This window comes from Heliangelus exortis, chromosome 12 (genome assembly GCF_036169615.1).
Source record: "Heliangelus exortis chromosome 12, bHelExo1.hap1, whole genome shotgun sequence".
Taxonomy (NCBI): domain Eukaryota; kingdom Metazoa; phylum Chordata; class Aves; order Apodiformes; family Trochilidae; genus Heliangelus; species Heliangelus exortis.
The window spans coordinates 8244208-8268472 of NC_092433.1; the positions used below are offsets into that span (position 1 = coordinate 8244208).

The 24265-nt window shown below is 39.5% G+C and overlaps 1 long non-coding RNA gene across 1 annotated transcript; it reads left to right on the plus strand.

Annotated features, from left to right (window-relative positions):
• Positions 1 to 393: 393 nt before the first annotated feature.
• Positions 394 to 24262, plus strand: LOC139801786 (uncharacterized). The gene is made up of 4 exons (XR_011728309.1): positions 394 to 695; positions 4713 to 4855; positions 12659 to 12796; positions 24121 to 24262. It is a non-coding gene; the product is annotated as an uncharacterized lncRNA (long non-coding RNA).
• The last annotated feature ends 3 nt before the right edge of the window (positions 24263 to 24265 follow it).

Consider the following 24265-nt stretch of genomic DNA (forward strand, 5'->3'; position numbering starts at 1 on the left):
ATAGGAATATATATTCTTCTAGTGCACGTGAGAATATGATAGAATGATGGTCTACATCTACAGATAAAGACCTACTTCTTGATTTAATTTTTCTTGGCTGTATTCGATTCTAATTGAATATAAATGTAGAAGCACCCAGCTAAGATTCCAACCCAAAGGAAATTCAGCTATGGCTACAGAATAAAACCGATTTATTTTCCCATGGAGTGTTTAGCTTTTATTAAATGTCAACAAATCTAAAAACATGCTTTACTAATCTATGCTGTGTATGGGAAATATGTCACAAGCACAAGTCACTGAAGATAGTGTTTGCTTTGGTTTAGATAAACAGGTTCCAGAGAACTGAAATGTCTCTAAGCATTTAAAACTATTCCTTCTTTTCCTTTAGAATTTGTCAGATCTCCCACTGGTGATCAAAGAATTCCAAACTGTGATACAGCATGGGGGATGAAAGCAGACCTACGTTTGTCCCTAGTAAGTTTATCCATTAGTTTCTTTCCTGTTGGCTTCCGTGCCTGCTATTAACCCAGGTTAGTACACGCTCTCAAAACAGAAAATGGAACTCCAAGATGAAGAATCTGCCACCTGGCAGGTCTCCCTTTTTGCTGCGCATCAGAGAATTGCCTTGGGAGCAAGGACAGCAAAAGCAGTGCTGGGATCTGCTGGAAGTTGCATCTTTCTGCAGGGTAAGCTGGGTTTCTCCTTCTGTGCTCACACAGGTTTTGTTGAGACTGGGACATTGGAGTGCAGGCAAGTGCTGTGTTAGTTATAAAAGAGAGCACATAGCCACCATGCTTCCTCTGGCACAGCTGTTCTTAGATTCAAGGAGGGTAACTGGAGTGCAGGGCCATGTGGGTCAGTGTGGTCTCACCCAAAAAATCCCAAGTTTGGTTTGATTTGGAAAAGAGACTGCTAAGACTTTGTAAACCTGAGCTGCCTTGTGAAGCGAGTGACTGGGCAAAACATTACTGATATATGGCCTTGCAGCCAATATGTCCAGGATAGAATTATTGAACCTCCAAAAGAAGGAGGCCAGAGTTGTGGAAACCTGCTACCCTCTCAACAACATCCTTGCTGCAGTCCAGTCTCTTCTGTGCATTAATTGCTGTCCTGGGTTTCTCATGGTGAAATGTTCAGTCCAGGAGAATGTAGGGCTTGGCATTGGTCTCCAGTCAGACAGCATCATAAAATAGGTATCAAAAGGCACCCAACACTTTTTAGAAGGTGAAACAGAAGAAATAAACAAATGCAAAATGCCCTTTGGATACAGTAGAGAAACAATCACCAGTAAGGCTGGACTTGTGCCAGATTGTCTTCTTGGAGAACATTTTATCTCAGGCAGAATAAGGTGGGATGAGAGCCATGGTATGAGAGTTTCCTGTATTGCAGTACTTCTTTATTATTTATATTAAATTTCTTTCCACTCATGGAGATACACAAAACAATAAAAGAAAGCATTATGAAAGTTCACAGTATGCAAGATTCATCTTGTATTCACGGGTTTTGTGTAACCCATTTTCAGCTGATGTTTGCTTATTTAAGAATGCACACCTGCACATTACCACTTGTGGTAAATAAGTTTATTAGCCAAGGAATTTCTGAATACTTACTGGAAATCCCATGTAAATGTAGTTATGTTTTCTGTTAAGATTGCTCTTTGGTAAAATATGCTACCCTAGTTCATACTCCAGGGGGGAAAAAAAAAGGGCAGTAAATTATGTACAAACATGCAGGAAAGATGCAGGTGAAAAGATTCACAGGGCTTAAAAACGTCATATGCCTGATGATTCAGTGTGTTTCCATGTCCAGCTTAAGCATTCTGTTTCATATTATATTTATGCCAGGTCAAATGTTGTACTCAGAGACTAAGACTTTATTAGTGTCTCATTTGTATTTGGTTTAACTTTGAATTAAAACCTAAAGGGGGGATGGAAGAAATTCTGATGCTTGGCATAGGATTAATACTTGCAGGCCATTCAACTGCGCTAATTATCCATTTGAAGATAATTTCCTTATGCAAAGACATTGCTCTACTTATGACAAAACTTTTTTTTTTTTTTTCCATCTCTGAACTCCTTAAGAGCAGAAGGGTGGAAAGAAAGTGAGGGGAAGCAAAAGTGCAAAGGGAGACAAAACATGCTGGGAAGCTTTGATCCTTTCACTGAGGGGCTGAGGCAGATCAAAATGAAAGAATCTCTCACCACAATTTAAGGAAAAAAATTTAAAAGGAAAAGAAGCAGAGAGCAGTGTGACAGGAGACAAATGTGAAGCAGGAGGAAAAGTCCCAAGGTAAGGGTTGATGCCACACTCTGAAGGAGAAGTTTTGCAAGGAACAGAAGAGAGGAAGCATCATGGCTTCCTATAACCAAGGGTTGGACTTGATGATCTCTGAGGTCCCTTCCAACCCAGCCAGTTCTATGATTCTATGAACTTCCAAGAGAAGTGGAAAAATCACAGAAATAAAATTAATTCAGGTGGCATCTGATTTGACATTGCTTATTACATTGCTTGCACTGTCTAAATTATAAAATTATCATGTCACAACCAGGCTGAACAGCCTTAAAAATGTAAAAACTCATGCCAAAGCTATTGGGCAATCTGCAGGAGAAGCACTGGCCCCAAAGTCTTTAGCAGCAGGACTCAGAGACCCCACTTCTAGAGCAGAGATGAAGGCTGAGTGTGCCCCAGAGTCTGGGGAAGCAGCAGTGCTGAAGCCCACTTGGGTTAGGGTAAATTTGAGAGAAAATGGGTCTACCAGTAAGTGTATCAGCTGGTTCATGACCCATGTGGAACACGTCTACTACATCTCTGTCTCTGATTAAAAATGAGCAAAAATTTAATTAATTTAGCATATGGGTTTGATTTTGTCATAGCAAATTTGGCTGGTAATTTATTCAAGACCAATGAAATGAGTAGGACTTCCTGCAGAGCAAGGCATTATTACACTTGTGGCAAGATCAGCCTTCTAATCAACTACCCTTATACAGTCCAGATTTTTGTTTACACCTTTTAAGTTACAATGCCTACATCATCTGTCAGGAAGCATTGGCAGGCCAACAAATTGAGTTGGGTATATAAAAAAGCTAATTTATCTGTGCCTGCACTTTTGCCAGGGATCCTAATAGAGAATGAACACACAGCCCACACACTGTTGTATGCCAGCACTGTTCCTGGCAGCATGTATTTAAGCATGAAAAATCTCTGATTTGTTGACGACCAATAAGAGACTTGAGTCCTTCTTAATCTGTAATAAGATCAGTTTTTGCAAAATAATGATTGCTACATATGTGGTGCTTAGTATGCTTTTATTTTTGCATGATGGCAACCTCTACGGTCATAATTTATTTTTAAAGAACTACAGTATATAAGTAATTATAAATAGTGTATGAATTCAGTGCCTGAATAACTGCCATCTTTTTTTTCCTAACAGCAGTCATTATTCAGACATTTGAATGATAGAAACAGAATGCACACCTACTCAGTATAATTTATTGCAGTCATTTTCAACAAGATGTCGTCTTCCTCAGAAAAAAATCCTTGAAAAATCCGCATCAATCCTTCATCTCTCCTCTGAGGAATGTATATTTATCTTATTCTTGAGCCAAGAATGGATCATCATTCACATAGGCAAAAGGAACATTTAATTACTTTGAGAGTTTTCTCATTCTTATTTTATCCTCTGTACTTCACGTTTCTACAGAGTTACACATTAAACAAGTTCCTCTGCTGAGTGTAATAGGATGACCTAGAACCTTGTGTGAAAAGAAATGCTAAGAGACTAGTTGGACATTGCTGCTTATTTTTGCAAGAATCTACTGTTTTTCTAAAGAATAATACAAGGACAGTCTTAGGAAACCTCTAGCAAGGTACTGGTTTTCTGAATCCTTCTGAGTACTATTTACAAACATACAAGACCTTTTTTTTGTCTCATTCAATGTCCACGCTCAAAGAGAACAGGATGTCACATTAATTTAGCTGTATGTTTGTTATTTCAAGTAAAATTCTCAAAGCTTCAAAAGGCCTCTATACATGAGGTATTTCAAGAGAGCAGACACAGGCACACCAGATCAAAGGTAGAGAATACAGCCTGATTAAACTAATTTTTTAAAAATGCATCTAAAGACATTTTCTTTGATTCAGGGAACATGAAAACCAAACTACCTTTGAACAAAAAGTTTCACTGAAATCCAATATTTTTTTATAATTTAAGAAATTCAGGGGTATAAATGTTTCTTTGGTTTTGCCTTTTAATATGTCAATTAGAGCAGGACAGAACTATTGCATGAAATATATATGGGGTCAAAGCCTAAAGTAGAGCCATCAATAATAATGTCTGCAGAACATCTGAGTTTTCTTTGAATTTCATGCCACTTTAGAACAAAGACATTTGCAAAAGTATCAGCAAGTAATGACATTTTAGACTGTTTATTAAAAAATAAACAGGGACCAAACCTCTGAAAAGTGCACTATAAGTACAGGAACAACCATCCCTGTTGATAACTTTGGAAACTTCTCTGTTGGTGAGAGAATCCCCAGTAATATCTAGTTTAGGGTCAGAATTTGGAACCACTCTGGAAACTGAATGCTGTCCTCCTAATTTATCATTTTTCACTTTTTCTACAAGGAATTGGCTGTAAATGTGTTGTCTTTCCATCAGCTTTGGTTTCCTGACTAAAGGATTTTTTTAATATTTTTTTTTTACAGTTCATCAGTCATCCTCTCACTTCCACAGCCACCAGACTTTCATCTCCAAACTGTTCATCAGAAGTTCCTGAATTCTCTGACCAGCTCAGCCTTCCTTATTCGTATTGGTGAAGGCACCTTCGAGAGAGACTCCACTTCTCTAGAATGAAAGGTATGGGTCCTGCTGGAATCATTGTATATAAAGTCACCAAGTTTATCTGGTTTATTACTTTCTGTAGATGCCCAGATCTTGTTTCTTGCCTTGTTTTTACATGAAAACCAAGATTAGGAAAAGCTTTTCAGCAGCAAGTAAACTTTACTAATTATGCTCATAAAGATGTGATAGCTATAATCAGCATGAAAACTATGAGCTTTCAGTAATGGCAAGTACAAAAAAAATGCAGATAAATTGATAGCAGTGGCTGTTGATGTGGTGCTTGGCCTAATGACAGAAATAAGTCTGCCTAAAAGTATATTTTACCTACTTGATAGGTATCTAATAGCAGCCACCTTAGCCACAGTTGCCTGGTTCTTGCTCATTTTCAGGATACTGATGCAAACATAGACTTTGAACTGCGATTATAATAAACAAAAACCTGAAGACTCACCAAGCAACTGAGTGCAAAGGGACTGAAGAAGCTGTCAGATGTTCTCATGTGTTGTCTGTGCTGTAATTGTTTCCAGTGGTCAGCAAAAAATGAAACAGAACCATAAGGTTTTAAAGATTAAGCTTAATGTCTCCCACATAGTCTAATACATGATATGGCCCTTTCATGGAACACTCTGTGCACTGAAAGAGAATGATGAAGCAGAAGAATGGGCACGATGCCATTGCATCAGATGAAAGGGACCTTGGTGGATATTTGCCATGGGAATACTTGACTGTTAAGCACTTGATCTATTGTCTGTTAGCTCATGGGAATGGAACTAGTAAACTTGGGAAACCTCAGATAAATTCCCATTGTATATATAATATAATCCAAACCAGAATCTTCTTGGGAACAATTGCTAATGATACTGGAAGTGATCCTTGTTTAGTGGAAGGGTCAATTTTCTGTGATCTATTTCAGGATAGATTTTTAAATTGAAAATTTTTATCCAATATTTACAGGATGGGAAGGCTGTCCTTGGTGAAATTCCATTTTAAGCATCAATTTACTAGGGTACTACAAAGAATATATCTTTAAAACCCTGCTTCTGCCACTCTTGCAATGGCATGAGGAACCTTTAAAATTACCTACATGATAAATTACTCTTTTAGAAGAATTCTTGCATGAGCTCATCTTTGTACCCTATCCACTGTAGTCATGGTTTCTGTTACAAACCAGATGAGCTGAATGCTTACCTTAGATCTTTTTTTCTAATTTATGAAACAAATTTATAATCAAGACAAAGTTAGATTTACATACAAGCATTTTCAGTGTCTTCTAAAACAATCCAGTGGTTTGGTCACTGTATGTTCGGAGATGAGGCTATTTAAAAGTTGTTCCTCAACCCAGAATTAAGTTTTTTTAATCAATCATCTGCAGATACCTCAGACTGAACAGGTCATGCCTTTCTAACTGGTTTCCCTAAAGGGGATTTACTCAGTGTTTAATTGAAACCATTAAGCCATTTTTATCAAAATACACAGCTAAAATATTAATGAGCCCAGAACATAATAACTGCAGTCAATCTGTAAATAATTTATCTCTTAATTACTAGAACCCAAACATTCAATCAACATAGACTAGTGAGTGGTGTATTAAATATGCCTGGTATATAAGGTAAATATATATATATACTTAAGTAGTGTGGCATTGGAACTGGGGACATGAAATTTAATGAAATTTTTATATGTTATTTTAGAAAGTAAATTGACTAGTGTCAGTTTGGTTATAAGAATGAGTCAATAACAGTTTTCATTTTCCTGCCTTGCAGATTTGTTGTTTTAAGTTGTCTTCTCTAACTCTTGAAAGCATGTTTCCATATTCACTGTCTAAAACCAAAAATCTGAATTCAAGGTTTATATCAAGACATCTTTCTTGCCCACTTCTTTTACTTTCACAAGACAGAGAATAGTGTGTCTCAGCTTCCAAAGAATGCACTCCCTGAAAGAATGCACCCAAATTTGACCCTGGAAACAAGATCCACCCCACAAGATACACCCCACAGATTATAAACCCCTTAATAATGTGCTGCCAGAAGGGTATCTGGCAAGCTCCAAATTAAGCATCTTTTCTGCCTACCCTACCTACTCTCTTAGTCCATAACCTTCCCATGGCTCATTACTTGTATGTACTTTGAAAAATTAAAAAATAAATCAGTTTGTTGGAAATTCAAGTCTTTTCTCAATACCTCCAAGCTGTTGGGTTTTGGTTTTTGCGTTTTTTTTTTTAAACTCTCATGACTCTAGTATAAATACCATATACCTAGGCACTGCAAACCAACATCAGTTTTGTGGTAAACACACCATGTGCACATTCTTAGACATGAGTCCTCTGTGCAAGATCTTTTCACACATGTAGAAAACAGCTGACATTTCATCACTTTTGTACAGAGACAAACAAAAGACTCATGGAAGAGAAACCCACTGCTGTTCTTGTCTGGTTTTCTAGTTACAGATGCTGCTTCTTCAGCATTGGAATTGTGCATGTTTGAATTAATTAGGAAACTAATTTTCTTATATACTGTCTACTCCAGTAGTTGTTACCCTAGAAGTTTAAATTTTTTTCAGTGTACCTTCTTACAGAATGAGGAGAAAACTAATTTCCTGGACCAAATCTTTTCTGGTCCTCCTGAACCTAATACAAGTAACCTAATCTAGTATCCTACTCACAAAATCACAGAATGGTTGAGGTTGGAAGGGAGCTCTGGAAGTCATCTAGTCCAAGCTCCCTGTTAGAGAAAAGCAACCTATATATCTCCATCTTCTTTAGCACCATCCCTCCAGGTATTTATATACATTGTTGAGATCTCTCATGAGCTTTCATGTGCCTTTGTGGCCAACAGTGCCAGCTCCATCAGCTTCTCATCATATGAGAAGATCTTTGTCTCTTAATCATCTTCATGGCCCTTTGTTGATCTCTCTCCAGCATGTCCAGTATTAGCAAATAAGGGTGGGTTTAAAGCAAAGCAGAGCCTTTGTTAAACATGGTTGAATAAAGCAGCAACACAGTAAGTGAAACTGAAGATAAAAAAGCTAAGCAAATAGAAACTATCAAAGATAATCTGTCACGCCCTGGATTTTGTACATAAAGCCTTAGCACACAGGAATACAACATGTCCAGGGTATGTTCTGCTTTGGTTTTGATGTAGAGCAAAGAGGGAAAACTGGGGGTCAGAGAGAAGAATCGAGAGACAGGAAAGAGCACAAAAGTTTGCAGGTAAGGTGCATGTGTGCATGGATGTGTCTGTGGGTCTGCTACTGCTAAAGCTCTGTAATCTGATGCAAACTGTTTCATATATTAAAAAGCTGCATTAGTAAAAAGATCTTTTCGGAAATAGACAGATGTGGTATCTATGCCAAGAAATGACATTGCAAAGGGATTAACTGTTTAAGTGGTCAAATTAAACAAGACAGAAATAGTTAGCTTCCCTTGGCCTGTAGCTGCTCTGCGTGAGGCAGCGTGTCTCGAGTTGCCAATTCCTCATTGCTGCTAAGGCGAGGAGACAGGAACGTTAGGAATTGGGACATTTCCCAGTCTCTCACTGTCTGACCTTATGCCTTGCACGTCTTATCTGTGCTAGGGCAGGATCTCCCAATATCCCTATGCCTAAACCTGGGCCATAACAGAGAGCTTTCCCAGTGTAGCTGTTTCTAGAGAACTGTCCTAGCACTTGGCAGAGAGATGTTTATTCTGGCAAAACTGCACTTTGCTGCGTAATATGGGTGAAATAAGCTACCCTGAATACACAGTTTTGTCATAGCTTAGTCCATAGTAGTGACTTTTCCTGACACAACAAGGGATAATACTCTTTGACTGATACTGGAGCTCTGGCCTGAGTACAAGACTGGAACATATAACCCACTTCTTGTTGTTCTTGTTGTTGTTGTTATCAGTCTTATTTAAATTAAGGCACTGGTTGGAAACTTGATTCAGAAGATTAGGAATAGAGATGTGCATATGGAATAAAACACAGGGACGTGGAGGTCTGGCCAGACCAAGGGCTATCCCAACACCAGTGCCATGGTGTTTCTGGCACTCAGCTTTACTCTCTCACAGGAAACTCAACTATTTTTGGACAGCATTGCATTCTGCTGTAAGACTAATTCATATCTTAAAAGAGTATTAGCTGGTGTGAGAGAGCACCAGCTGTTTTTCTCTTCTTTTTTCTTCAGTAGGAAAATCCCACTTTGTATTCTGTTGCTTGCTTTAGTTTTAAATTCCAGAGTGAAGTAAGTGAGAAGTGCTTCAGTCCCTTGTTAGCAACATCAAGGATAAAACAAAGGAAGCATCTTTCAGCATTGGCCTGGTCCTTCCAAAGACTGAAACTGGGCACTTCTCCTTCATCCTTGTCTAACTGTTTTAATTTTTCCAGCCTCTGTGCACACTGGTCCTGACATTTCACTGCCTACTGCACCAATGCATGGCCTTTTTCCCTGGTCTTAGCCTACACTGCAGTTGTTACCTGCTTTAAGCTTGGATAATGTCTCTGCAGCTAACCTGATCCAATCTGGACGTTTCTTTGGCTTCTCTTGCCAAAACCCAATGCCAGGAGTTTTGAATTACTGTCTTTGTAACGTGTCAAAAGTATGTCCTGGCACATGTCCTGGAGCATCTTGAGTAAGGTTATTCAGCCCAGGTCACTTAAAAACACAATGGATTCATAACCATGGAAGATGTGCTCCTTCCCACTCCCATTCCACCCATCAGTCACAGCAATAGAGTGCAGTCTTAGTGTTTCATGATAGAAATGGGCATTCCCCAGGTGTTATCCCAATTTCTCATACAGTGCATCTTAGATGGTTCACTGGCCCTACTCTAGACCCTCCCTGTATAATTATCATGCCAGAAAAACCAACTTAAATTTTCCAGACTCTTTGCTATCAGAGCATAAAACATACATTCTGCGACTCTCCTTCAAATCTTAAACAAAATGCCAGAGATTGTTAGTCACTAACTTGAGAAAACTGGCTTTGCAACGACCATAAATTGGAAAAGGAATAACAAATGAGTTGGCAACATCTGCTACTGATACCAGGTTTTGAAAGATAACAAAAAAAAAATTGCAGAATTGTATAGGAATGGGAGGCTGGATGCCAAAATGGCAAAGAATACACAGCCCTGCACAGGCTGAAAGAGAGACACTGAAGTGTTTACCAGCACTTCCATGGAATGAGATCTGGAGTTGTAATAAATGTGTTTAGGAGAACATCAGTTCACAGTCAAGCTAAACCATGAGTATTTACTAGGAAATTTACTAGGAAAGGAAAACAAAACCAAGAACCACCCTATACATTCATTTTGAAGGCACAATCCTGGTGTTCTATGTTTCAAGAACAGTAGAATCGGAAATGGTGCAGAAAAGAGTACCAAAAGTGGTCAGTCCTGCAGGGTGACAGGCACAGAAGGATGAGTTGGGTTGGACACAATCCCCTTGCTATCAGCAACATCAGAGACAAAAAGCAGCTCATCATGGACCTCTGGTTGGCCTTTGCTTATTGGATTTTTTAACAAGTAAATCCTTCACAGAGCTAGTTCTGCATGGCCTTGAGTAGCTGGAAGGAAATCTAGAGTATAGGCCAAGTACCGAGTAAAAAACAGAGAAAATGTCAACAATCTCTGAACAAGCCAGTCAGCACAGCTGGAAAAAATGTTCTGAATAAAGAACCACAGCCATTAAAAGTGGTGAGGTGCAGTTGGATTAAACTAGAACAGTTCTGGGTGGATGTTGTCAGAAACATGCTTGTACAAGGAATATCTTCAGTATCATTCACAAAGATTCTAGTGTCAGTGAAGCTGAATGTACTCAAAATAATTGTGATGCATTCTTCTACCTTTTTAAGTATTCTCAAGCTAAGTTTACAAAAATAGCAGGACGTCATCTGCACGTACAGACAGGGATTCGTGTGTGCAGCCTCTGGAGCTGCATCTGAAGTCTGGTGACCTACAAGAAACAAGCAGCTGCAGAGCCTACAGTGGTCCAGGGGCTGACCCAGGTGTCATATGACCAGAGCACTAATACAGCAAATTGCTGGAAAAATGCTGAGTACAATACATCATTGGTTCTGTATTACTTGTGCTACATTTCTCGTTTATGGTGTCATGTCTGACTGTCGCTTTGATCATAGAGGGACCTGGCAAAGGACCATTCTGTCTATGCTTTCCATTGTTCTTTCTATAAGCAGCCTTGGTGTGGTCAGTATCTCCCTGTGCAGGCTGCATGTTTGCCACAAGTTACCCTTATAAATGCAGACATGCCAGTTAATAAGGTAATTTAGCACAAGAACTTGATGGTGAGACAGAGGTCCCCAGGAGAAATGTTCTTTCTTGTTGAGATAAAGCAGCAACTCCGTTAGCTTAAGCCAGCAGACTTTTTTTTTTTTTTTTTTTTTTTTTTTTACCCAGAATTGCTTAGACTGGGAGTTTCTGAGCATCTATGCATCTGAAAGAGACTAAACTATTTGAAAGAAGCTATTAGCATGCATGTTTTAACTTCTCTTCTTTTTCATGTTTGGCTCTTATGGAAAAATACCAGATTTTGATATGAACATCTGTTTCATGTTTTTCTAAATGTGAGCTTAGTATGAAAATTAACCCCTGAATTTTTGGGTTTAGCAGCTTTCTGACTGTTCAGCATGCATCCAGGAGCTTTGCCTGCATAATATTTCTGGGAACTCAGCTCAGCCTATGGATGCTTTGTCTTCTGGATATAACTTGGCCAACACTGGATGCGTTCGCATGTTTAATGAAGATATATTTCACATATTCGTTATTAGCAGTCGTCACTTTGTTTTTGCTGAGGCACTCCAATAACAGTAACTCAACTCTCAGTCTCATGCAGCCTCATTCAGTTTTTATCCCAAGAAAAGGCAGGGAAATAACAATCATATTTGCTCCTTCCGGAAATGTGTTTTACTTACTAACAGACCCAGCAGATGTTTAGCAATGATGAAACCACTCTACCGAGCTCAAGTCTGAGCTTGATTAGTGGGGAGTTTCTCCTCCCTCACCAGAGTACTAAGCCATTAGACACTGACATGTTTTCACCTACCAAAAAAAAGGCAATTTTCTTCGGGTACATTAGCTAAAGGTAGTGACACCTGGGAGATCTCTCCTCAAATGCAGAAGTTCCTGGCAATGTGTGTGAGGAACCCAAATGCCACAGGCTCTTCTGATTTAACCAAACTCCTGAGCCAACAAGACCAGACCGTTTGTACCTTCTGCTTCAGGCTGGCTCAAGGATCACTCAAATGTGATATTTCTTCTTGATAAAGCACCATTTCCAATCCAGAGCTAGAGGGGAACTATGCAAGGGGGAAGAAAAGACCTAGAAAAAAAAATCTTTTGTGCATTTTAAACTTTTCAGAATGTTTGACCTTAACCTGAGTTTCAGATACAATTAATCTCTTACCAGTTTGGCTATCTATTATCATAATGAGGTCCTGCATCAGCTGATGGAAATGGTAGGTATTTTCTTCTGTTACTATATGAGGAAACCATTTTTCTTTTACCACAATAAGAAAGTTTTGCACATTTTCACCAAGGACGTAGAAACTTCTGTAATAACATTTTTCAAAGCTAATGAGACACTGTTAATCTCTGCTTCAAATCTACAGATGATATACAAGATTTTCTTTTAATACCTGTTAATGTTTTCTTAACATACTACCATTGTATTTCTGAGGCCATCAGTGACATCCAGTGGCCAACTAGATTAAACCTAGACATGCTTCATAGACATCTGCCTACTGCTTTTCTTAGTTTAAAAAAAAAAATTCAATAAAAATGTTAAACATGTAGCTAACTTGTTTAACTTAATTCTGTCACAGATGTGATGGGAACCTCCCTGGAGAAGAGCTTACAAGATCAGACCCTGTTCTCTTCCTTTGAACTGGTGAAACCCAGACATTTCATGGGAGGCACAAGGATGTGTTTTGGACTCTGCTTTCTGTGCCAGCACCACTGAGGTAAGTCAGAATCAAAGCTGCAATCTCTCGGGATGTTGAGCTGATGCAAAACTGTAACTATACTTTTTCCTTCTTCATGCAAGCAAACATGAATCTCAATGTAAATGTGTCCAGTCCTCTCTATTTCATTAATGAGATTTAATTTTTACTAATGTATTTTAAATGAGCTACTCTAAAAGCAATTACTAGCAAAAACAAGGAAAAACCAAATATTTTTTCAGCTTAAATTACATATCTGGGTAAAAAAAAAAAACGGGTTTTAAGCACATTAGAACATGTAAACTCAGCATTAAAAACTGTTAGTCGTGCTATATCTTACAGAAACATGAAAACAAAATTTCCAGCACTGAATTTTAAGCTTGCCTGCAGTGAGTGACCATGTTATTATCTCTGTAAACAGCCTTCATTGGATAAAAAAAGAGGTGATCTGGAGAAGGTGGTTGATGATGTTTAGCTTGGTGACAGCAGGGCAGCCCAGGGGAGTGGGATCTGGCCCTGGCAGTGCAGCCCTGGCTGGGAGTGGTGGGGTCCTGCCCCAAGGTACCCCCTCATCCTCTGACAGGGTGCTGAGCTGAGCCACACATGGTGAAAGTGAAGGGAAGTAGTGTTTGCCCTCACGGTTAGGCCATGCAGAGCATAAAATTATTGCATTTTTGTTTGGCCTCTTTAAACAGAAAGAATAAGAAAGGAATAGAAGTTAGGGACCAAAACTTTTGGTGTGCAGTTCTCAGGGCACAGGGACTTCAGTTGCTGATTTAGAGCACTACAAAGCATGGGTAGCTGTACCAACAGTTGCTACTTTTGTATTTCAACAGCAGTAGTAGTCATTGTGCTACTAACACATCTGTTTTGTGGTGCCCCTCCTCTTTTACTAGATAGCCAGTTTTCCTGTGACCATTTCCAAACAAGTATTACGTCTGCATTTCTCAAAAAATTGAAGAGCTAAATGCAGTACATTGGAAAAGGACATTCATGCCAGCTCTTACCACTGTCAAATTTGTGATTTATTTTCCCTCTATTATCCTTTCTCCATAACTGGCACAAACTAAAGGAATGGGTCTGCTTATGAAAAATAGTTGTCGTCATCAGAAAAAAGAACAAAAGCTAATAAATTCCAGAGCTCTAGTTTAGAATGAAGTTTTTTACTTCTGGGAAACATAGCATAAGTATAAAGTAGCAAAACAAGAACTATGTGTCTATTGTTCATTAGTCTATAAGATGATGAATTAACAGTACTTTATGGGTTACAGCATGTAAAGATGGAATCTATATTCATGTAAACGATTGAAAAGGGGGAAGAGCATCAGTGAAACTGGAACTTACTACCCATTTAGACTGAAACTGTTAGAGAAGGAACCACCCCTTTGTTTACAGTATTTTAAATGTGTAAATAATATGCATTTAGCTGTCCAAAAGACGCCAAAACCAAACCCTTGGTTTCATAAGCTTATGTATTTGAAGTGCACCAAACAGACTTTAAATTAAAAGGCACTGGATGTTTACTATGCTTTCTTGTTTCTTGGCAAGGTCAGACTGACTTACAGGGCAGACTGCCATAGCCTTCTCATCGTAGGCAGAAATTTTTCTTCATCTCTTCATACAACCAGAGCTCTCCTTTTGCCTTTACACTTTCCACAGCAGCCAGAAGCCACTTAAATGGCATCCTTGAGCACCCAGCTGCCAATGAGTAATGCTGAGGGACTGCAAATACCTACATATACTTACTTGTAGATAATTTTTAATTTTTTTTACACAGAAAATATTTTTAAAATATTATGTCATGTATATAGAGATTTTCTTTCATGCCACACACATATCTAGAAACAGCACTTCAGTGAGTCTGCTGAAGGTGTTGTTATAAATATCAGAATAATACAGCATATGAGCACATTCATTTTTTCACTGGGAGGCCAGGAGTTTCCTCTAATTCCAAAGCTAAGAGAAAAATAGTTGTGGATTATTTTTGTAGTAATTCCTCCTGAAAGCCAGTAATACGTTTAGAAACTAGCAATTATAAGTGCAAGGCATTGCTGCTGGGAGGTAGCACTGCAGTGAAATGTTGTATGGTTTGGTATTGTGGTTACTGACAGTTTGCTCTGTTCTGCTACAATAGTTTCCTTTCTGTTATCATTTTGATGTTTCACCACTGTAATATAGAAACGTCATTTTCTATGAGGCAGAAAATGAAAATCCAAGATGGATACCCAAAGGCATTGAGAAAACATATTAGCTACTTTATTTATGCAGTTATTTAAAGAATCTCATAAGAAAACTGGTGTAGCTGAGCCAACAGTACTCATTTGGGCAGGATAGGTGAGCTCAGGATCTTCAGCTCATCATCAGCTTTATACTCAGCTCATTGCGTGGAGCTTTTGCCATATGTTTTCTTTGCGCTGTGCTGATTAAACACACAGTTAAAAATCCCACTCAGAGCTTTGAAAATATCCTGTTGTGAGCAGGTGGAGTGAGAGAATTCTTAGGCCAGTTGTCTGTGCCTGAAGCTCTCCCTGGATTCCCAGAGGTAGCCAGCAAGAGCTGGGTGGTCTGCTAGGAGCTCTGGGAAGCTGCAGCAGGAGAGCATCCTGCAGGTCTGACACAGGGGAAGAAATGGCCCCACTGATACTGCTCATCTTAACCAGAGACCTTGAGCTCCAAGTCCCAGTACGAGGCTGTGGGTGTCACTGCTGGGATGTGCTTTTTACAGCAATGAGAAGGACACGAGCAGCTGGCTCAGAAACCAGGCACAAACCACCCGCCGACCTTCATCTGTTTGAAAGCAGCTTTGGCTGAAATGTCTAAAAAAAGAAGTACTGAAAAAAAAGTACATCTGTTTCTTGGTGTGTCTCTGTCTAGAGGAAGTTTAGCCTTAGTTAAGGGTCTGGCAACATCCAAGAAGCCTGCATGAAGGGAACGATTAGGCAGAAACTAAGGAAAGTAGGCATTTGTATTCTCTGTTGGGCTTCCAGACAAAGAATGGGCAGCAGCTTCTCCCAGGAGGGACACAGCTGTGAGCATGCATCTCTGCCTTTCACAATATCTTCAGGCAGGCTGGAGAACTAGGTAACTTTTGTAGGGAAACTAGTCCTACCTGTGTTTTGAAAACACTACTTTTAAATTATCTTTCTGAATTATGGGGTTCAAGTCTGTTGATCTCTTTCTTGCTGCTGCTGAACCTATTTCATTAGCATTTCCTGGCTGTACAGACAGCTGGTCACAGCATTGGCAGCACTGTGTTTCCAAGTTTTTGTCTCAGTTTTGGTCTAGGTTAAAGCAATTGTGGAATCAATTATTGGCTATACAGCTGTTCCCCCTCTCACTCTGCCAAAAGTCAGCTTAGTGTACAGTCTTCCCTGCATAAAATGCTGGTGACAAAGCAAATCTAGAGTACTTAGTGTAGTACTGAAACAGCAACTCCCATCATGCAGCCAAAACAGAGGATGACAAGCCAGGGCTTACCAGGAAAGCTGCCATGCCTGTCACTCTGCAGACTTTAGGCAGGTGGTATGAAGGCACTCCCATGACCTGCTACACTTAATATATGAGAATCAGAGATGCAGACTCGTTTGTCCTTGAAAAGCATTTGCCCCTGTTTGGACCACCAAATCCTCTGTCCAGTTATGCTGGTATTGAATCTGCTTCATCAGTTGTAGAATTATTTTTCAAGTACGTTTTTTGTACTGGTTGTGTCTTATGTGGTCCTGGGCATTTCAGTGTGTTGATACAGTTATGTTTGGTCCACTTCCTTTATTGATATGGACACTTTTCTTCACTGAAAACTAAAGGTAACATTACCAATAATCCAGTCTAATTTCTGGCATTTTTCCCCTACATTTGCTCAACCATTGGCCCGCAAAAACACCTCTGATATATTTCAGAAGAGGGTATGTAGTTGTTATAAAATACCTTTTATTTAAAGAGCCCAGGGGATCACGTGTGTCCTTGGAAAGTGTACTCTTTTCCCCAGCCTGCCTTGATTTTCTTGCAGAGTCCAATGCTGAGCAGCTGCTTCTCTCAAAGCCACCTCTTGCCAACTTCCCAGCTTGGCATGGAGATTAAGGACTAGCAAAAAAAATGCAGACAAGCATATAGCCTTCCAGTGTGCTGCACGCTTCTATCACCACTTATATGGAGAACTTGGGGCATACACAGATGAGGAGTCAGACTTACAAAGATGGTGCTGATTCATCCTTGTTATGTTTGCAATTTGAAATTCATTGGATTAACTAAATGACCCAATCTGTGACCAGAAACAATCCCACATCACTTCAGAAGCTAACCACACCAAGCCTTCTGATGTTTGAGTAGTGAACCCTCACAGTGAATTCTTAGTACACTATTCGAAAAGCAAAACAATATTTTGAAGAAAGAGCAAGTGATTTTGAACAAATAGACTCCATTTTTTTTTTAAATGTGTGAACAAAAAAAGAACTTTATGTGAATTATGGTTCATCCTTTCATCCTTCTGCAAAAAGAATCATATTATTAGGTGTTTGCACTTCCACTATCCTCATAACAGCTTTACTCAATAGCTAGCAGAATCATTGATTTTTTTGTCCTCTGTAAGGATTATTTTTATCTGGAAGAATTATTTTAGGCATAGAAATGGTAATAGGGATCTTTTTAGAATGACGTATTTATTTGTAATTAAGTGTGTTTTCTTGTTACCCTCATCCTCCTCTGTAAGTGAAATCTGAATTGGGCCTGTAGTATCTGTGAAGCTGTGCTCTCATGTCTACCCCACACAGCACTACCAGCCTTTGGTGACTTTCAGTAAGCTGCACAGTGGCTCCCTGCCAATCTGAAAATCTCTGTAAATGAAAAGCAACTCTCTGAGGATCATTTTGGAAGCACAAGTGCTTTTGGTTCTAGCAATAGACAAGGCAGAATCTAAAAAACATTTTTGGGTATTTACTTGCACGGCAGAAATGGGTATGACACTGACTATTATGCTGCTGAAACTTAGAAATTTTGAGCTTTTTCCCTCCTACAGTGAAGCTTAATTGTCACAGAGCTCGAGGGAAACAAATGAGAGTTTTCTAAAATGGTATAAAAATTACCAGTAACTAAGAGATCAAATTTCATCCCTTTGGTACATATAATTCTAAAATTACCTGAAGTGGTTTCAGCTGAGTCATTCCAGTTTGCACCAACATATCTGAAACTGAAATTTTTCTTCTCTTCTGGAAAGCAGCTGCTTTTCCTATCTGTGTTGGTCATTTGTGGGGCAGATATGGGTCTACACACCTCCACATTCTGCATCACACCTGCCATCTGAGCACATGTCAATAATCAGCTTTTAAATAACTATGTGCTCCAGCCTAAATTTGTAGTCCAGTACTCATTGTACTGGACTCATTGTAGCAGCCCAGATTACAGGTGAGGTCTGTAGGTGAAGTACTGGAAAACCAGAGAATTAACTCTGGGGTTTTAATGTTGCTCTTGAGTGGGTGGATTTTTTTACAACTCTGAAAATGGCAAAAGCAGAACTAGGGAAAGAGTTTGCTGGCAAAATAGGAGACTAATGGGAATGACCAGGAATTTAGGACAGAATTAAATAGGATAAAGCTCTTTCTTTGGGGCCAGAGAGGTATTTCATTCCAACTGAAGTGTTCAGGTTTTGGTTTCTCTTTTTTGGAGTGAAATGATTTCTGGCTAGCTTTTTGTTAACCTGAGCCACAGAGGTCATGTTTACACAGAACTGCTCATTGCAGAGCAGTGATACTTCATCTATCATTTCTCCCCACCAATGCAAGAGAAATAGTGAACCCCACCATGCTCGGGACAGAAATCACCACAGCAAGTCTGGGTGAGTCTAAACATGTGGGAGTGCAGATACTTGCAGAGTGCCTGGGAGGGCTGGGCATTCCCACCTGCCCATTTACTTGCTTTTTCAGTCATAAAACAGAGTGCCATTTGCACTGAGCTCAGATCAGAAGTAGCCAAATTAAAGAGGAGAGCAAATAAAGAGTAGTTACATGAAGTGTGTCAAGGAAAGAGGAAGGATTTAGAACTCTACTTTAGGACTAATACATTGCTTTGAGTGGTTTAGATTAAGCAGTTCAAATCCAGAGAGGATACGGGACTGATAGGCAGAAGTAGGGATTTGTTTGGTTATTTTTTTAAATCCTCAACTACTCCTTTCTCACTAGCATGCTTAATTAAGAACACTATCTTCTCTGAGGTTTATTGATCTGGTAAATGTATAAGAGTGCATCAGCAAGTTGAGCAGAGGAAGATCTAGCCCAATGTGCTTTTCCTAAGAAAACTAGTATGAAAATTGTATGCCATTCACCTGTTAGTACTGTTACTAACGATAGGAATTGATTCTGGTTAGCAAAGAGAAGTGAATTGTAACATACTAAAAAGTAAGATGCTTTTTTGGCTGCAATTCCTGTAGACTTCAGATGAAGAGCTGGCTCTAGTTCACTGCATATTGAGGGGATCCACAAGTCCATGTGTGTATCAGGCTTTGGCTCTAAGCAGAAAGAATCAGGCTGCCAGGGCTTTCTCATTCCCCAAGGGTCCAAGTCAGCTCTGAGCAAGGAATGAGCATCCATTAGAAATGTCAACAGATACCTGCTGCATTGCCATACCCAGCTAAGTAATGTACTGGAAGATCTATATTGTTCTGGGGGAAAAAATTTTAAACAGATGAACTCACCAGCTCAGTAAATAGGAGAAGTACCTAAACACTATATTGTCCATCTCAGAAGTGGGGCAATTTAGTTCAGCTGAATTTACTCTGAAATACACCATCACTTAGGAAACAAAATGAGACTAACAAGAGAAGAAAAAACTGGCAACAGAATAAATAGGGTGCCCAAAATCATGTAGTTATGCTGCCACAACCATCAGAAATTCAGCCTCTTCCTTTCTCCTGAAAACCAGACACTACCCAGACCCCAAGGACAATGAGCACCAATTGACTTTAGTAGCAATTCTTTTTACTTTGCACTCTAATATGACTGCAAAGGCACTGATTATAATAAAACAAATATCATGACCATACCAGCTATCAGATGCACTTTATAAAACAAGTAATTTTAATCTTCCAAGATTATTAGATTAGGTTAGCAAAAATACAGCTGCAAAATAAAGTAGGCACAAATTTAATTACGATGCTAATTCTCTTCATATGAGAAATACTGACTTCACTGAGAAATGCTCTTGTAATTACTTGCTTTATACAAAAAAACTTGGTAACAGTACTGTTTAAGTTACCAGAACTCTTAAAAAGATGGAGTCTGTATTGCAATTGTGAAATATTATGATGAAACAGCCTGTGAGTATTGTGCGGGTCTGAGGTCCTGAAAATGCAAAAAATAACTTTCATGCCTTTCAGGGGAAATAAAACCTGGAGCTGCCAGGCACAAGGGAAAATACAAATATATTCTATGGTTCTATGTCCCTCTATTAAGACATTCTAAAAATTTTAATAATTGTTGCAACATGAAATAATTTTGTGAAAAATCTGGGGATTTTCTCCTCCCCTCATTATCATGTTGACCATGATTATGAGTCTTTCTAATGAAAGAAAAGATGGAATGAGTGGATGTTTGCTCAGAAAATGCTCAATCTGGGCCCAAACCCCTGACTTTACCGATGGCTCTCCTCAGGAAAATTTAAAGCAGAATTCACAAAATGTTTCACAGAATATTTGTTTTAGATTGGAAGAGACCTCCAAGATCAACCTTTGAATTTCAGATGAGACCCCTGCAATTTCTGTCATACACTCTTTAAGTCCCAAAACCCACAGTCCCCTCTCTCTTTAGTGTGGTAAGATCAAAGTTTAACAAAAAACGAAGAGTGTCTATGCTGGATTTTCTCCCTGAGAGATGTAGACACTCCTGCTGTTGCCAAACAGATAGGAAATAAAAATCATGCTTGAATCCTGGGTATATACAGCCAGGGGATTGCCCCCTGCCTGGCTGGTGACAGCATCAACTCTGTGTCCAGGGAAGGTGCATCAGTGCCCAGGGATCGGAGGCTGGAGCAGAGAGGGTCTGGGAGCAGGAACCTGATGGGGATGAGGTGGGGCCATGAGCCTGGGAGTGCTGTGCAATGAACATCTGGTTCTGCTGCTGCTGAGGCTGACTTGGCCCCATTGCATGGGAAAAGGATGATGTGATGGGAGATTGGAAAATGCCATTGCTCCGGTATCAAAGGTGACATCATCAGATCAGCTCCCCTAGGAGACACAATCCCGTTTTGACATCAGAAATATCTACTGCTCCTTTAGAACACACTTTTTTTAGCCATGTTTTTCTTCTTGTTCCTTTTTTGGAGATTAATTTTCACATGTATTATTCAGTTTATCTTTACCTTAGATAGCAACAAACTTCTTTTTTTTTTTTTTTCCATTTGGAAATATCTGCTATAGCTGGTATTAGTATTCAGCAGCAAAGAGCTGTGCAACATGAGCCTGCAAAAAACAAGCTCTGCCTTCAGGTGATTATGGACAAGTCTCATTGAACCGGGGGCAAAATTTCACCTTATAAAATGTTTTTATCAGCAGCATAATGTTTCTCCATAAAGTGTTCTGGATTGCTAGATCAAATTTAAAGTGCTATTTCTGAACAGGAAAGCTATTTCTCTCCCAGAAGTAGAATATGCTTCTATTTTTGGCAAGAAACTCACTCTCTACCCTGGGATAGCTCGAGTCAGTAAAAGGAACAAACCACTATGAACTGAATACTTAAAAATGAGCGAAAGAAAGAACGAAAAAAAGAAAGAAAACTCTCCTGCTTGCAAACAGATGATTGGTTCATTTGTGCATGCTGTGTAAAACTCGCCACAAAGTCCTTTGTGCCATCAGCATGAAAAGAATCCTTTGCCCAGGCAGGAGATTAGGGTGGCCAGCGGGAATCCCTGCACCCGAAATTCAGAGCAGAATGGGTAAGTTCATGGGAAGTTGGGATTTTAAAGGGATTGTTCTGATGATGCCAAAAAAGCAGCAGTAACAACAGCCAACTCCATGGGCCCATCCAGATTTCTGTTTTCTATCTCAGTAAAGGTACACTGAGGAAACAGAGTGCAAGGGGCTGGTTTTGCTCACCTTTAAGGGTGCTATACAAGAGTGAACCATAAAGGTGAGAGCAGATACATCAGGAATCTCATTTGGGACCCCCAACATTTGAGCCCCTCCCTCCCCTTCGTCTTAGCAACCCCTGAGAGATTGGGGATGGCATTAAAAGCCCTGCAAGGAGGTAGCAGCAGCTGAACTCTATGGTCTCACACAGCACAATCAATGCATCAATCTTCCTTACATCAGTGCCTTATCTTGGCTCCCAGAGCTGTAGTCAACTCCAGAAGCTGTGAGGGCAGAGGCAGCGAGGGCTGAGATGCGGGCGCCGCAGCTGCCACTCCCCTCCTGTGCTGGCAATTGTCCTGCCACCTCGGGAGTGCTCCTGCTGCCCGGCCTGGTCAAAAGACCTTTGAATTAACCTTTTCACTAGAAAAGACATTGTAGCCCTATAGAAAAGTATGAATTCTGAGCAAAGCCTTTCTGCAGGATTAGTCCATTAGAAGCAAAAAAGGAGAAAGCTTTTTTTGTTGTTCTGCAAAACATAAGTGATTATGGGATTTAAAGAAAAAAAAAAAATTCGTCTGTCTACAGTGGGGAATATCAGCCTTGGAACAATGTATGCTCTTATCCTCTGCCTAAGTCCTTGTACTGCCCTTATCTCCATCACATCTGACTGTCTGCCAGGAGTGTGAGCTAGGAGATATAGTGTAACTGGTGTCCTGTGTGGTCCATTCCTCTGTCCTCTCTCAAGAAAAAAAAGGTGTATATGTGAGATGTAGATCTGCTTTGCTACAGGGGGAGGGTTGCATTAACTTTTTATATCAGAGGAAGAAAAGCCAACTAATTCCCTATCAGTTTCTTTTTTTATTATTATTTCTTTTTTTCTCTCTTTTTGGTAACTTCTCCTGTTCCTCCCCTTTTCATGTTTCTCCCAGTCAGTTATTTTCCCCATTAATGGACAAATCAGCCCTACCAGCTAATCTCATGTTTGGGAGAAAAGTAAAGGACCAGGATACAAAATACAACACTCTCCTCACCACATTTGGAACAAAAGACTATTTTGTGGCTTTTTTAATATGGTATCCATACACATCTGCTGAGGTAGGCAGGAGGGTTTTTTTTAATCAATTATTTAGGAAGCATTTTCATTTGATGATAAATTAGAGTAATTTTAAAAGATCAAGATATTTTTTCCCAATGATTGTACCATAGCACTTACTTACTAAAAAATATGTTACTTATACAGTATCTAAAAGCTGGCAGAGAGCGAACAGTGACCACCTCTGTTGTACTTCAGCATTAAATAAACCTGGGTTCTTACAGGCCCCATAGCAAGTAAAGGTAAAAGGCTTTTCAAATTTCAGATCATGCAGTCCGTATGTCAAAACTATTTAGTGTAGACCTTATGATCAGACTTTCAAATAGATTCTGATCTTTGTTTAGAAACCATCTGGCTGAAGAAAAGTAGCCAACTGTTTCATCTTTTTTTTTTTTTTCTTTTTTTTTTCCACCCCATCCCAAAAAATATGTTTTGAGATCAAAATGCCACTTTTCATCCCTTTTTGTCAAATGCGATAAAGGCCTTCTAAATATCCAGTACATATTCGTTACACATAACCAAGTTTGCATAATCACATGCTTGGAGCAGGAAAATCCCATATTCCTTCCCTTTACAGATGGTGCAGTAATTATAATTTTGCTCTCTGAATATAAGTCAGGGCGTGGAAAAGATATGCAAAGTTTGCAGGCATGCTAGCCCACCCTTTTACAGAATTTCAAACGTAGCCAGTTTTTTGGTTGTATGGTCACATTAAAATTCCCCTTTTGCAACACTTTATGCAAAAAACAAACACCTGGATTCAGAGTTTCCTAAAGGAGTCATCTGAAAATAGGTAGTTTCTGCCAAAATGTCATAAAGATTTATGTGCTTACATTCATGGATTAAATTGAGGACAGGTGGGAGAACATTCAAGTATGGGAAGGAATGATAGCAAATTTATGTGTAAAAAAAAAGAGGAGGGGGCTAGTTATGATGATTTCTGGTGACTTAGATAAAACAGATTTGTAAAAGGGATGGTACCTTGCCCAGAAAGCCATCCTTCAGCAGCAAAGTAATTATCTATGGGATTGTGTTTCCTTAAAATGAAAATAGAGGCATTCTGGAATTCCAAACATACTGTCTCGACTACAGCCACGGCACTGAGCAGCACTGGGATGCTGTGTGGTTTGCTGGAACAGATGTTTGTGTACGAGCACAGTGCAAGCTGAAACACTGTCCCTTTCTTCCTTTCCCTGGCAGGGATAATTGTCCCTCTGCAAGGACACCCCCTCCCACAACACAGGAGACAGTGACAGCTCCTGCAGAGGAGGCAGAAGAGGACTGGATGGTCGTGGCTGTTCCCAGACCCCCTCAGCCTTGGTCACCACTTGGGTCTCTGCAGAGC